This window comes from Procambarus clarkii, chromosome 32 (assembly GCF_040958095.1).
Source record: "Procambarus clarkii isolate CNS0578487 chromosome 32, FALCON_Pclarkii_2.0, whole genome shotgun sequence".
In the NCBI taxonomy this organism is placed as follows: domain Eukaryota; kingdom Metazoa; phylum Arthropoda; class Malacostraca; order Decapoda; family Cambaridae; genus Procambarus; species Procambarus clarkii.
Window position 1 is genome coordinate 18,632,512 of NC_091181.1, and position 11,751 is coordinate 18,644,262.

The following is an 11,751-nucleotide window of genomic DNA, read 5'->3' on the forward strand; positions in this document are numbered from 1 at the left end:
TGTGATCTCTGTGTGTGATGATGTAAGGGCGAAGAGGGAGAACGGCCTATTGACATAGCTCGGGTGCAGGGGGGGGGGGGTGTAAAAGCCTGGTTTGTGCCTCGGAGAGGCTACGGGATCCAGTAAGTTAAGTAGAATTCGGTTTCAACCCTTTTAACCCTGTCGTAGCTCAGTCGATTAAGGCAGTGTCTGGGATGCTCCCAGACGCAGGTTGGAATCCTCGTCACTGCCCTTGTGGATTTGTTCATTTGATGCATCACGTTAGTGTGATCTCTGTGTGTGTCAAATTCTTTGTTATTTAAATTTTTCAAAAGGCAAATGTGTACTGTCATATGTATTATTAATTTTTTTTTTTTTTGGGGGGGGGAAGGGGGATGCCGGGGTCGGATTGATGGAATGAATTCCATACTGGAATGAATTGGTTATGCCCCCCATATAGTTCGTTCAAGCGAGGGCACACTGTATTACTCATATAATTTCTACATTTACTGTCTACATTTAATGTCATTTAATTTCATGCATTTCTTTGATAAAGTGTTTACTCATGTCCTTTATGATCTTGGTTATTTGTAAGTGTTGGCCCCATTAACCTTAAATTATAGTATGTTTATGTTACTCTATGTTCTGATATGTTCCGAGAAAATGTCATGAGGAGCAGTTCTAAATTACACCTTGTATTTCCATTCTGTAATTAATGTAAATAAACTACTGTACTGTTGCTAGAACTACTGACTCCATAATGTAATAATCTATGCCTGTACTGTGACTATACTCTGTACCTGTAAAGTAAGGCTGTAAAGTACCTGTACACATTTTTTGTCAATTTTACTGTAAATTATCTACTTAAAATTATCTGTTAGTTTAAGGACTTCCCCGAAACTCTATGCGTGCTAGTGGCTTTACAAGAATGTAAAATCAACTTCATTTCTATGTTCTCTCTTAACCCCCAATGTACTTTCTTGTATATAAATAAATAAATAAATGCTTGTCATCCTTATGTATCACCTTTGTATTAATTTTTTATTTTCCTTGAACACTCATTTTGTTAACTTACTTCTCTTATAGTATTAAGTGTTTTACCCCGTCACAACATTAATTAAAAAATTTCTATATTACTATTAATTTTGCCCGAAACGCTTTGCGTAATAGTGACTTCATTAGTACAGTATGTGTAACTGCTGTCCCTTCAATTGAACAATACTCTTATTACACATAGAAATCACAATACAGTAGTGTGATGCATCAAATTTATTTATTTATTTATTTAGTTATTTATATATTTATATACAAGAAGGTACATTGGGTTTGTGAGAATACATAGCATGGTATTTACAATCTTGTAAAGCCATTAGTACGTGCAGCGTTTCGGGCAGGTCCTTAATCTAACAGATAATTTTAAGTAGGTAAATACTAGCGGAATTAATAAAATGATAACAGATACATTGCAAAAAAGAAAAAAAAATGAGATGAGAGAGATTAGTAGGAATATTAAAGCACATTGATATATTAAAGTTCAGATTGATTGGTAATTTAAACAAGATTAATAGGCACCATACAGCGAATTGAAAGCACATATAAGAAGACAGCAATGATCACAATGGTAAAGTTGTTTGGACTGGGTACATGAAGATTGGGAGATTGGGTTGCACTAGATACTGTGCAATTTTAAAGCAACAAGGTAAAAAAGTATGAAGATGAAATTAGGTACTTTTTAGTTTTGTTTTTGAATGACACAAAAGTTGGACAGCTTTTCAATTCATTAGGGAGTGAGTTACATAGACTAGATGTGGCTGGCAATGCCTTGGTCGTGGGTTTGCAACACCACACAGTCCCAGGGGATTTTCGTATTATTATTATTATTATTATATATAAATTATTATTATATATTATTATAAATTATAAAAATTATCATATTCGATAGGCAATGTCCACACCCCAACAATGTCATAGGCCTATTTCCACACCCCAACAATGCCATAGGCCTATTTCCACACCCCAACAATGCCATAGGCCTATTTGCAAAGATTGTTTGCACAGATTAAGTTTGACTCTGGGGATATCAAAGATATATTTATTTCTGGTGTGGTGATAATGGGTCCTATTACATCTGTCCAGGGAGAGTTTCAGAACATGATTTGCATTTAAGAACAGGGTTTGTAAATGTAGTTGACACAAGAGAATGTGTGGAGTGAGATTATGTTTAGCATGTTTAGGGAGTTAAACAAGGGGGCTGAGTGTTATCTGAAAACAGAATTTGTTATTATTCTGATAGCAGATTTTGCTGGGGGATGATGGACCTGAGGTGGTTTGCAGTGGTTGAACCCCATGCACAGATACCATAATTAAGATAGGGATAGATTAGTGTATAATATAGTGAGATGAGAGCAGAGTTAGATGCATAGTATTTGATTTTGGAGAGTATACCAACTGTTTAGAGACTTTCTTAGTTATGTGTTGTATGTGGGTGCTGAAGTTGAGTCTCTTATCTAGGAATAGGCCAAGAAACTTTCCATCATTTTTATTATTAATGTTAACACTGTCTATCTGAAGCTGAATTGCATTTGTTGATTTGCTTCCAAATAAGATGTAGTAGGTCTTTTCTATGTTAAGTGTTAGTTTGTTGGTTGACATCCATAAGTGGACTTTTTTTTTAGCTCATTATTAACAGCATTATTTAGTGTATGTGTTTTCTGGTTAGAATAGATGAGGGTAGTATCATCAGCAAACAATATAGGTTTCAGAATGTTGGTGACATCAGGCAGACCATTGATGTATATAAGAAATAGGAGAGATCCCAAGATGCTGCCCTGTGGCACCCCAATGGTTATTGGTAGAGTGGGAGAGGTTATATTATTGATGGCTACACATTGGTGTCTATCACTAAGATAGGATTGGATATAATCCAGGGCATGGCCTCGGATTCCATAAGATGCAGTTTACATAAGAGGTAGTTGTGATTAACAGTATCAAAGGACTTTCTCAGGTCAATGAAGAGTCCAATCGGAAACCCATTTTTGTCAAGGGCCGAGTAAAGTATATCAAGGAGACTAATAATTGCGTTGTTAGTACTCTTTTGGGAGTGGAAGTAAAACTGACAGGGGACGAGTATGTCGAGTTTTACGAGGTAGGAGTACAGCTGTTTGTAGATAATTTTTTCAAATATTTTTGATAGTACGGGTAGGTTTGATATGAACAAATTTGAAATGAGTTTGTTTGTTTGTTTCATTTCAAGTTTGAAATGAACAAATCCACAAGAGCCATGACGAGGGTTCAAATCTACGTCCTAGAGTGTGTAATGAAGTAAGGGCGAAGAGGTAGAACAGCTTATTGACAGAGCTCAGGTGCATGGGGAATTGTGTAAAAACCTAGTTTGTGTCTCGGAGAGGCTGCAGGATCCATGGTAGGTCAAGTTGATTTCTTGGTTGTAATTCTTATCCATGTCGTAGCTCAGTCGATTAACCACCATACTGCGCCAAGTTTATTGTGAAATTCCCCCCTGTGCGCATGAAATAAAGTGTTCCCCAAAAATTCTTTTTTCTTCGTAAAATGATAAATTCCCTTCCCTGAACATTTCTATGTAAAACTAAGTACCAAATTCCTCTTACTTTGCCTCTGGGGACGTGGACAAGGTGCGTTGTGATGTCATCAGGGGCTGGTCACCCGTGCGTGACATGCCCAGACACGGTCGTGCGGGCGATTCAAGCACCAGGTGTTGCCACAAAAATATTTTCAATTATCTGTTTTATGTATTTCCAATGCGGTTTCATTTGCTTTTTTTATCGTATATGATGCATATTTGTATTCTTTACCATATGTATACAGTAGAACGTTCATAATGTTCCGTGGAACTGTGATACATGTGTCAGCAATGTGTCCAAAATAAATGTTTATTGTCGCAATATTACTTGTTAAAAATTCACTAAAATTACAATATGTACAGTTTCACACACTACACAGTAACACACTGTATTACACACTCAGTACTTCGGAAGTGAGTAATAATCAACAAAGTAGTCCATGGTACACAGTACGGCTTCGCTCTCGTTGCACCAGGTACAGATAGATTTTCGCTTCCTGTTTCTTTGTTCTGTATGCTTGCAAATAATGCACTCATGCACACCCTTGGCATTAGTACCTGTAGGTGGTATGTAGCCAAGCTTGTAAAATGTAAGGTAGTCTTGCAAAGATTACAGGAAAAGATCAATTTGTAAGGTAGTCGTGAAAAGATCGCCTTGTAAGGTCCCACACGGGAAGAAATTCAATCAGCCTCAAAGAGTGTCCGTCAGTAAAGAAGAGATTCAGCTATTCTTGAAAATATCTATGGAAAACACCACCATGGAAGCCACTAACACTGTTTATCTATGCTACTTGTATCAGATGCATCATCACCGAACGCAGAAAACGATTCATCTATGTATCATCTAAATAAATTGGAGATAGCATAGGTGGGCAAGGGTGGCGCTCAGAGCTACAACTGGATACGCTCGCTGTATTGTCCTCATAGGTGCTGTATCACTTACATCTGACCTTTGTGTTAGGTCCTTATTGCACCTATTTTCACCAATATTATGACCTTTATATTCTTCAAACATTTAGGTTTGAATTTCACCGACAAAGCGCGATCTTTCAACTCCGCGTCGGACAGGTGTTTGGGAGCCCGAGGCACGTGCACCACTCATGGTTGCTCACTCAGTACTAACCCAGCCAGCAGCCTTAGGGCATAAGGGGAATTTTTTCCAAGATGGCTACCTCTCACTGGAGGTCCTAAGAGTCCATTTCGTACACAACTAACCTCGCACACATTTAGAATGGGTGCGAAAAACTCAAAACGAGCTTTCTCAGTTGGCAAACCAAGTATTCTTGGTTGGCGCAGTCAAGTGGTTAAGGAGCGTCTGGGATCTTCTCGGATGTAGGTTCGAACCCTCGTCACGGCCCTTGTAGATTTATTCATTTATTATTCTTATGTTCTTTGTACACACAATCTTTTGAATAAATAATAATAATATTATTATTATTAATTACACACACAAAATCACACTAACGTGATATACATCAATGAGAAAATTCACTTGGGCTGTGAGGCGATGCGAACCTGCAATGTTTGCGTCACCTCACAGCCCCAATGGATCGTTCATTGATGTATATCTCCTTAGTGCGATTTTCTGTGTATCTGAAGATGGGCGTACAGTGTTCAACTACAATACTGCACCCCTTCACCTGAGTGCTTAGGGGTCTTAAGTAGAACTTGGACTGGCTTCAGGACTTCCTGTGATATCAGGATATCACAGACTTCCTGTGATATCAGTAGAAATCCGATTGCAAGACTTTTAGGAAGTCAGTGGTGGTACAGTGGTAGAGTATGTGGCTGGCAATGCCTTGGTCGTGGGTTTGCAACACCACACAGTCCCAGGGGATTTTCGTATTATTATTATTATTATATATAAATTATTATTATATATTATTATAAATTATAAAAATTATCATATTCGATAGGCAATGTCCACACCCCAACAATGTCATAGGCCTATTTCCACACCCCAACAATGCCATAGGCCTATTTCCACACCCCAACAATGCCATAGGCCTATTTCCACACCCCAACAATGCCATAGGCCTATTTCCACACCCCAACAATGCCATAGGCCTATTTCCACACCCCAACAATGCCATAGGCCTATTTCCACACCCCAACAATGCCATAGGCCTATTTCCACACCCCAACAATGCCATAGGCCTATTTCCACACCCCAACAATGCCATAGGCCTATTTCCACACCCCAACAATGCCATAGGCCTATTTCCACACCCCAACAATTGCATGCTGAGGTGTAAGACAATGGTGGAGCAGAAAGTACTCCAGTACTTACGGAGGATGATGAGAGTGCGAGGAACAAGGTGGTCAGGTGGTGGCCAGTGACTCCTTCCTTCAACAGTTTTCTCTCCCTCGTGGTATATCCTCAATGTCTTCAGTGGTGTGGCCTCACCACACACTTACACTGCCATAAGTGTCCCGAGAGTACTGTGGGAAGGACAATTTGGCGGGTATTGTGGACACAGGTCTTTACGGCAGGCGAACTTCCGGGGCGTGGACTTCTTTTTCTTGATAGTAGGTGCAGTTTGCATGAAGGGTTTGTCCTCCCGATGACTGCACCAGTACTGATGTTGTTGGACGCGTTTATGTTGAAGATGATCGGAGCTACCAAGGTGCTTGTTGCGTTGTGCTGTAGATAGAGGAACGGTGATTAAAACAGAGGTGTGTGTTAGAGGGAGACTTGCCGCACCGTAGTGTGTTGTGTTTATGGCGTCAGCTGATCCTTGGTGCTGCGACGAGGTAGTTGTTGTCTGTGTTTAGCTGTTGGTGGCGCCAGGTATAAATGTTTATAATTTTAAAGTTTATAAAAGATAATCTTTATCTTTATCATTTATCAATTCTGATTGAAATTACCTACTTAAAATTATCTGCTAGATTAAGGACCTGCCCGAAACGCTGTGCGTACTAGTGGCTTTACAAGAATGTAAATACTGTCAGATTCAGATTCAGATTCAGATTCAGATGTTTATTCAGGTAAGGTATATACATACAAGTGATGTTACATTAATGGATTGATATATAGATAGAGCTAGTACATACAATGCCTAAAGCCACTATTACGCAATGCGTTTCGGGCAAGAAAAACATTAATATCTAGAACTTAATACTAATTGAGCATAAAGAATAAAAGGTGTTGAGAACAAATACAAATAAAGATAAAAAAAAAGGGGGAACATGACTGAAAAAGCAGCACAAATACAATAGGTTGACAAACAGTGTTGATTAAAAAAAAAAAAAAAAAAAGAAAATAACAGACATGGGTTGACAATAGAGGAGTGAGGTAGATTACAGGGAATTTATTAGGTAGTGTTTAGTTTTTATCTTAAACTGGTTGAGAGAGGTACAGTCTTTAACATGGTTGGGAAGGTCATTCCACATACTGGGCCCCTTGATTTGCAGAGCATTTCTAGTTTGATTAAGACGTACTCTAGGAATATCAAAACTGTATTTATTTCTGGTGTGGTGCTCATGGGTTCTGTTACAACCTTCTATGAAGCTTTTAAGATCAGGATTGGCATTATAGTTTAGCGTTTTATATATGTATAATACACATGAGAGAATGTGCAGTGACTTAATATCTAACATATTAAGAGATTTGAGTAGGGGTACCGAGTGATGTCTGGGGCCAGAGTTGGATATTGTTCTAATATCCTTTGTGTATGGCTTTGTGTTGGGTAATTAGAGGACGTAAGTGATTTTGGGTAGTAGAACCCCAAGCACAAATACCATAGTTGAGATAAGGATAGATAAGGGAGTAATAGAGAGTCACCAGGGCAGGGCGTGGTACATAATATCTGATCTTAGAAAGAATGCCCACAGTTTTTGAAACTTATTTTGATATATTTAGAATGTGTCCCTGGAAATTCAGCTTGTGGTCAATGAGAATGCCAAGGAATTTGCCATCTAATTTGTTACAAATTTGGGTATTGTTTATTTTGAGATTTATAAGACTAGAGGATTTATTGCCAAACAGAATATAGAAGGTTTTGTCAATGTTAAGGGTGAGTTTGTTGGCAGTTAGCCAAAGATGGACTTTATTTAGCTCAGTATTTACTGTGGCATTTAGAGCAAGAGGGTCAGGACTGGAGTAAATGAAGGTTGTGTCGTCAGCAAATAGAATTGGTTTGAGGTGTTGGGAGGCATTTGGAAGGTCATTAATGTAGATGAGAAAGAGGAGAGGGCCAAGTATGCTGCCCTGAGGAACACCAATGTTGATGGGTAGGGTGGGAGAAATTGTATTATTCACAGAAACATATTGGAGCCTGTCAGTAAGGTAGGACTCGAGGTATTGTAGGGAGTGTCCTCTGACTCCATAATGATGTAATTTAAGAAGAAGGTTATGGTGGTTGACAGTATCAAAAGCTTTACGCAGGTCCACAAATAACCCAACAGGGAACTCCTTTTTATCAAGAGCTGTATGAATCGAGTTAAGCATACTAATAAGTGCATCGTTAGTGCTTTTTTTGGGTCTGAAGCCATATTGGCAAGGGCTAAGTATATTGAGTTTGGCTAGATATGAGTAAAGCTGCTTGTATATAAGTTTTTCAACAATTTTTGACAAGTTTGGTAGGATTGATATAGGTCTGTAGTTGTTAACATCTGTGGGGTCACCACATTTGTGGACAGGCGTTACTCTCGTTTTTTTTAGAATATCTGGAAAGGTTTGGAGTTCAAGTGACTTGTTGAAGAGCAAAGCAATAGCCGGGGCTAAAGATCTGGAGGCTTTTTTGTAAATTAAAGTTGGTATCTCCTCAAGGGCACCAGACTTGGTTTTAAGGGAAAGGATTATCTCATTGACGTCAGTGGAGTTAATAGGCTTTAGGTACAGAGACTGTGGATAGTTACCTGTAAGATAGTCCTTAATGTCAGTACTGGAAGATGGAATATCATTTGCAAGGGATGAACCAATGGAAGAGAAGAACCTATTGAACTCAATAGCAGAATCAGAGGCTGAAAGCTGACCATCGTTATTAGACAGGAGAGTCGGTTTGTTATTTAAAGATTTCTTTGATCCCAATATTTGTGAAATTGTGCTCCAAGTTTGTTTAATGTTGCTCTTTATTTGAGTAAATTTATCTTCGTAGTATTTAGTTTTGGCTCGTCTAATTATCTTAGATAGCAATAATGAGTAATTCTTTGAGAATTCTTTGGAGACAATTCCTAACCTATACTTCTTCTCAAGGTCGTGTTTTTTGTTAATGGATTTCAGTATTCCCTTTGTAAGCCAAGGATTGTTAAGCCTTTTGCTTGTGACTTGTTTTGTAAGCCTAGGACAGTGGGTGTTATAAAGGCTAAGAGTTGTTTGTAGAAAAGATTGCACTGCTAGGTTGATGTCCCCTATGTTACCTAACTCGGACTCCCAGTTGACATTATCAGCAGCAGTTATAAAATTGTTTATAGCAGTTTCATTGTGCAGCCTAAAGCTTAACTCCCTTGTTTCTAGAGGTGGTTTGCTAATGTTAGTTAAGAGAAATGTGGGGTAGTGGTCTGTAGTGCTATCGGTGATTATACCTGAAGTAAGCGGAGAGGTTATGTTGGTCCAGATGTGATCTAGAGTCGTGGCAGTGCTATCAGTGATTCTAGTAGGTCTAGTGATTAAGGGTATGAGGAGGCAGGAATTCATACAGTTGAGGAAGCTAACAGCAGTAGGGTGTTCTGGCTCGCTGAGGTCAATATTAAAGTCCCCTGCGATAATTAGGTGGTTTTTGTTCAGTCTGTTATCAAGTATTAGATTTCTAAGGTTTGAGTTGAATACAGACACATCAGTGTTGGGAATTATATAGACTGCACCCACAGACAGGACAGACTCGGCACCCTTGACTCTGAAGCTGGCGAAGATATACTCCCCATAGCAGTCTCTAGTTCTAATTTCTTTTAAGCATGTTAGTTCATGGTGGTATCCATGAACTGTCTATCCAATGTATTCTCACAAACCCAATGTACCTTCTTGTATTTATATATAAATAAATAAATAAATGTGGCGCGGGTCAGATGTGACCCAATTTGTTGGTCGATTGGAGATATTTAGCCAGTGCTTTGACTATTTGGTATTTTTCTTGTGGCGAGTGGTCACAAGATATTTAGCCAGTGCTTTGACTATTTGGTATTTTTCTTGTGACGAGTGGTCACCGCCTCCTAATATATGCTCGATGGTGAAGGGTATTTTAAGTGAGATAAGTACTTGTTTGAAATTTACTCTGGCACTATAATGTCGGAAGCAGTGAAGGAGATAGTGTTCGATTGTTTCAGGCACCTGACAGTGGGTGCAGAGTTCGTTGATGTCTGTTCTGTACTTAGAGCTGTGTGCTACTAGTTTGGTGTGTCCCAGCCTTAATCTGGTCATCGTTACATCAATTTCTCTGCTTTTATATCTGACATGTTTCCAAGTTTCCCATTTCTTTTTAATGGACCCATAGTGCAAAGGCGAGCATAACGTTTTCCAGTTTGTTGCAAAATCCTGGGAGATGGTATCTTTGAAGGCTCCTTTACGTGCAACATGGGGAATTGGATGACGGGTGAGGTGAGGCGTGTTGTGCATCGCTTTGGCTAGTTGATTTACGAGTTCATTATGGAGAATACCACAATGTGCTGGGACCCATTGGATAGAGGTGTCATAACCGTTCAATTGATGTTTGTGAAGATGTTGAAGGCATGGGTAGACAATCTCCTTGCATGTTTTCGAAGAGTACGAAATTGCTTGAATCGCTCTCTTGGAGTCACTACAGATTGTATATATCCCAACTGGTAATGTTGTGATGATTTGGAGAGCTTGATACAAGGCATATAATTCCGCTGTGAAAATAGATAGTTGGTTTGGTAACCGCCATCCCTGCTTGAGATGGTATTCCGGTATCTATACAGCGCAAGTGATCGAGGGTACGTTGTTCATGAAGATGCGAGACCCATCTGTGTAAATCTCTGTGGTATTTGGGTAGCAATTTTTCATTGTTGAGACAAAGACTGAGGCTATGGCTGAGTTTGGTGCAGATTTTGGAATGTTGTCTTCGAGTTGTATTGCTGTATTAGGAGTTGTATAAAGCCAAGGTGGAATGGGGGGAACAGGAAGTTGGGTTTCACAGTTTTGGAGTAGGGAGAGATCTATATTGAGGTTATTTGTAGCCCGTGTGAGGAAAGGTTGCGAGTGAATGGTTGGGGCGCGGGGGTTATATGGGTTAACTGTTGGGTTAATTTTTGATCTGTATGGGTGTGTCTGGTGAGCAGTGGTACAGAGTGACAGATAGTTGGCACACATAATGTCTCGTCTGGTGACTAGGCTTGTGAGGCCTGTTTCCCCGTAAAGTCCGAGGATTGGAGTTGAACGCATTGCGCCACATATAAGTCGCATGGCATTATTTTGTATGACCTCGAGGCTCTGTAGGTTAGTGGGCGCCGCCGACGCATATGCTTGGCAACAATAGTCTAGTTGGCTGCGAATGTAGGTTGTATAGAAACGGAGCAAGATTTTATGGTGTGCTCCCCAGGTGGTGCCAGTGAGGGCTTTAAGTATGGCGAGTCGGGGTTGTGTTGTCTGTTTAAGGTGTTGAATGTGTGCTTTCCAGGTAAGTAAGGGGGAGTCTAAGCGCATGCCAAGATATTTATGTTCTCGTACGTGTTGGATGGGAGTGTTGTGTATTGTGAGGGTGGGTAGATGAAGTAGTCTTTTTTTAGTGAAAATCTGATAGCAGGTTTTGGTAGTACTGACTTGAAGGCCCCATTGTTGTGTCCAGTCTATGAGGTGGTCCAGTGCTGTTTGCATTGTAGAGACTGTATTTGGTAGGGCATTGTCTGAATAATACAATGTTAAGTCGTCGGCGTACGCCGAGAGGTGAACAGGATGGGTGTTAGGCAAATCTGCTAAGAATGCGGCAAATAGGGTTGGGCTTAGTATGGAGCCTTGTGGAACACCTGTTTGTATTGGGATGCCATCGGAAAACTCGCCTTGTATAAAGACTTTGGAGGTCCTGTTTGTGAGATAGGACTGTAACCATAAAAGTAATCTTCCCTGTACGCCTAAACGTGCAAGCTTTGCGAGGAGGCAAGTATGAGGAATGCTATCAAAAGCTCCTTTGAGGTCTAGGTAGACAACAAGACAATATTTACTGCTTCTGAGAGAGGTGCGGATTTCATGTTCAAGGCAGAGTATTTGATCTAGCGTGGAG

General features: G+C 39.8%; 1 protein-coding gene across 1 annotated transcript in view; it reads right to left on the reverse strand.

The window, feature by feature from the left end:
• LOC123759293 (tripartite motif-containing protein 59) overlaps positions 1-6,332 on the reverse strand; it is a 127,914-nt gene extending 121,582 nt beyond the window's left edge. Inside the window, exon 1 of the mRNA XM_069334985.1 lies at positions 5,868-6,332. The gene's annotated coding sequence lies outside the window, so the exon portion shown is untranslated. The remainder of the gene's footprint in view (positions 1-5,867) is intronic.
• Between the last annotated feature and the right edge of the window lie 5,419 nt (positions 6,333-11,751).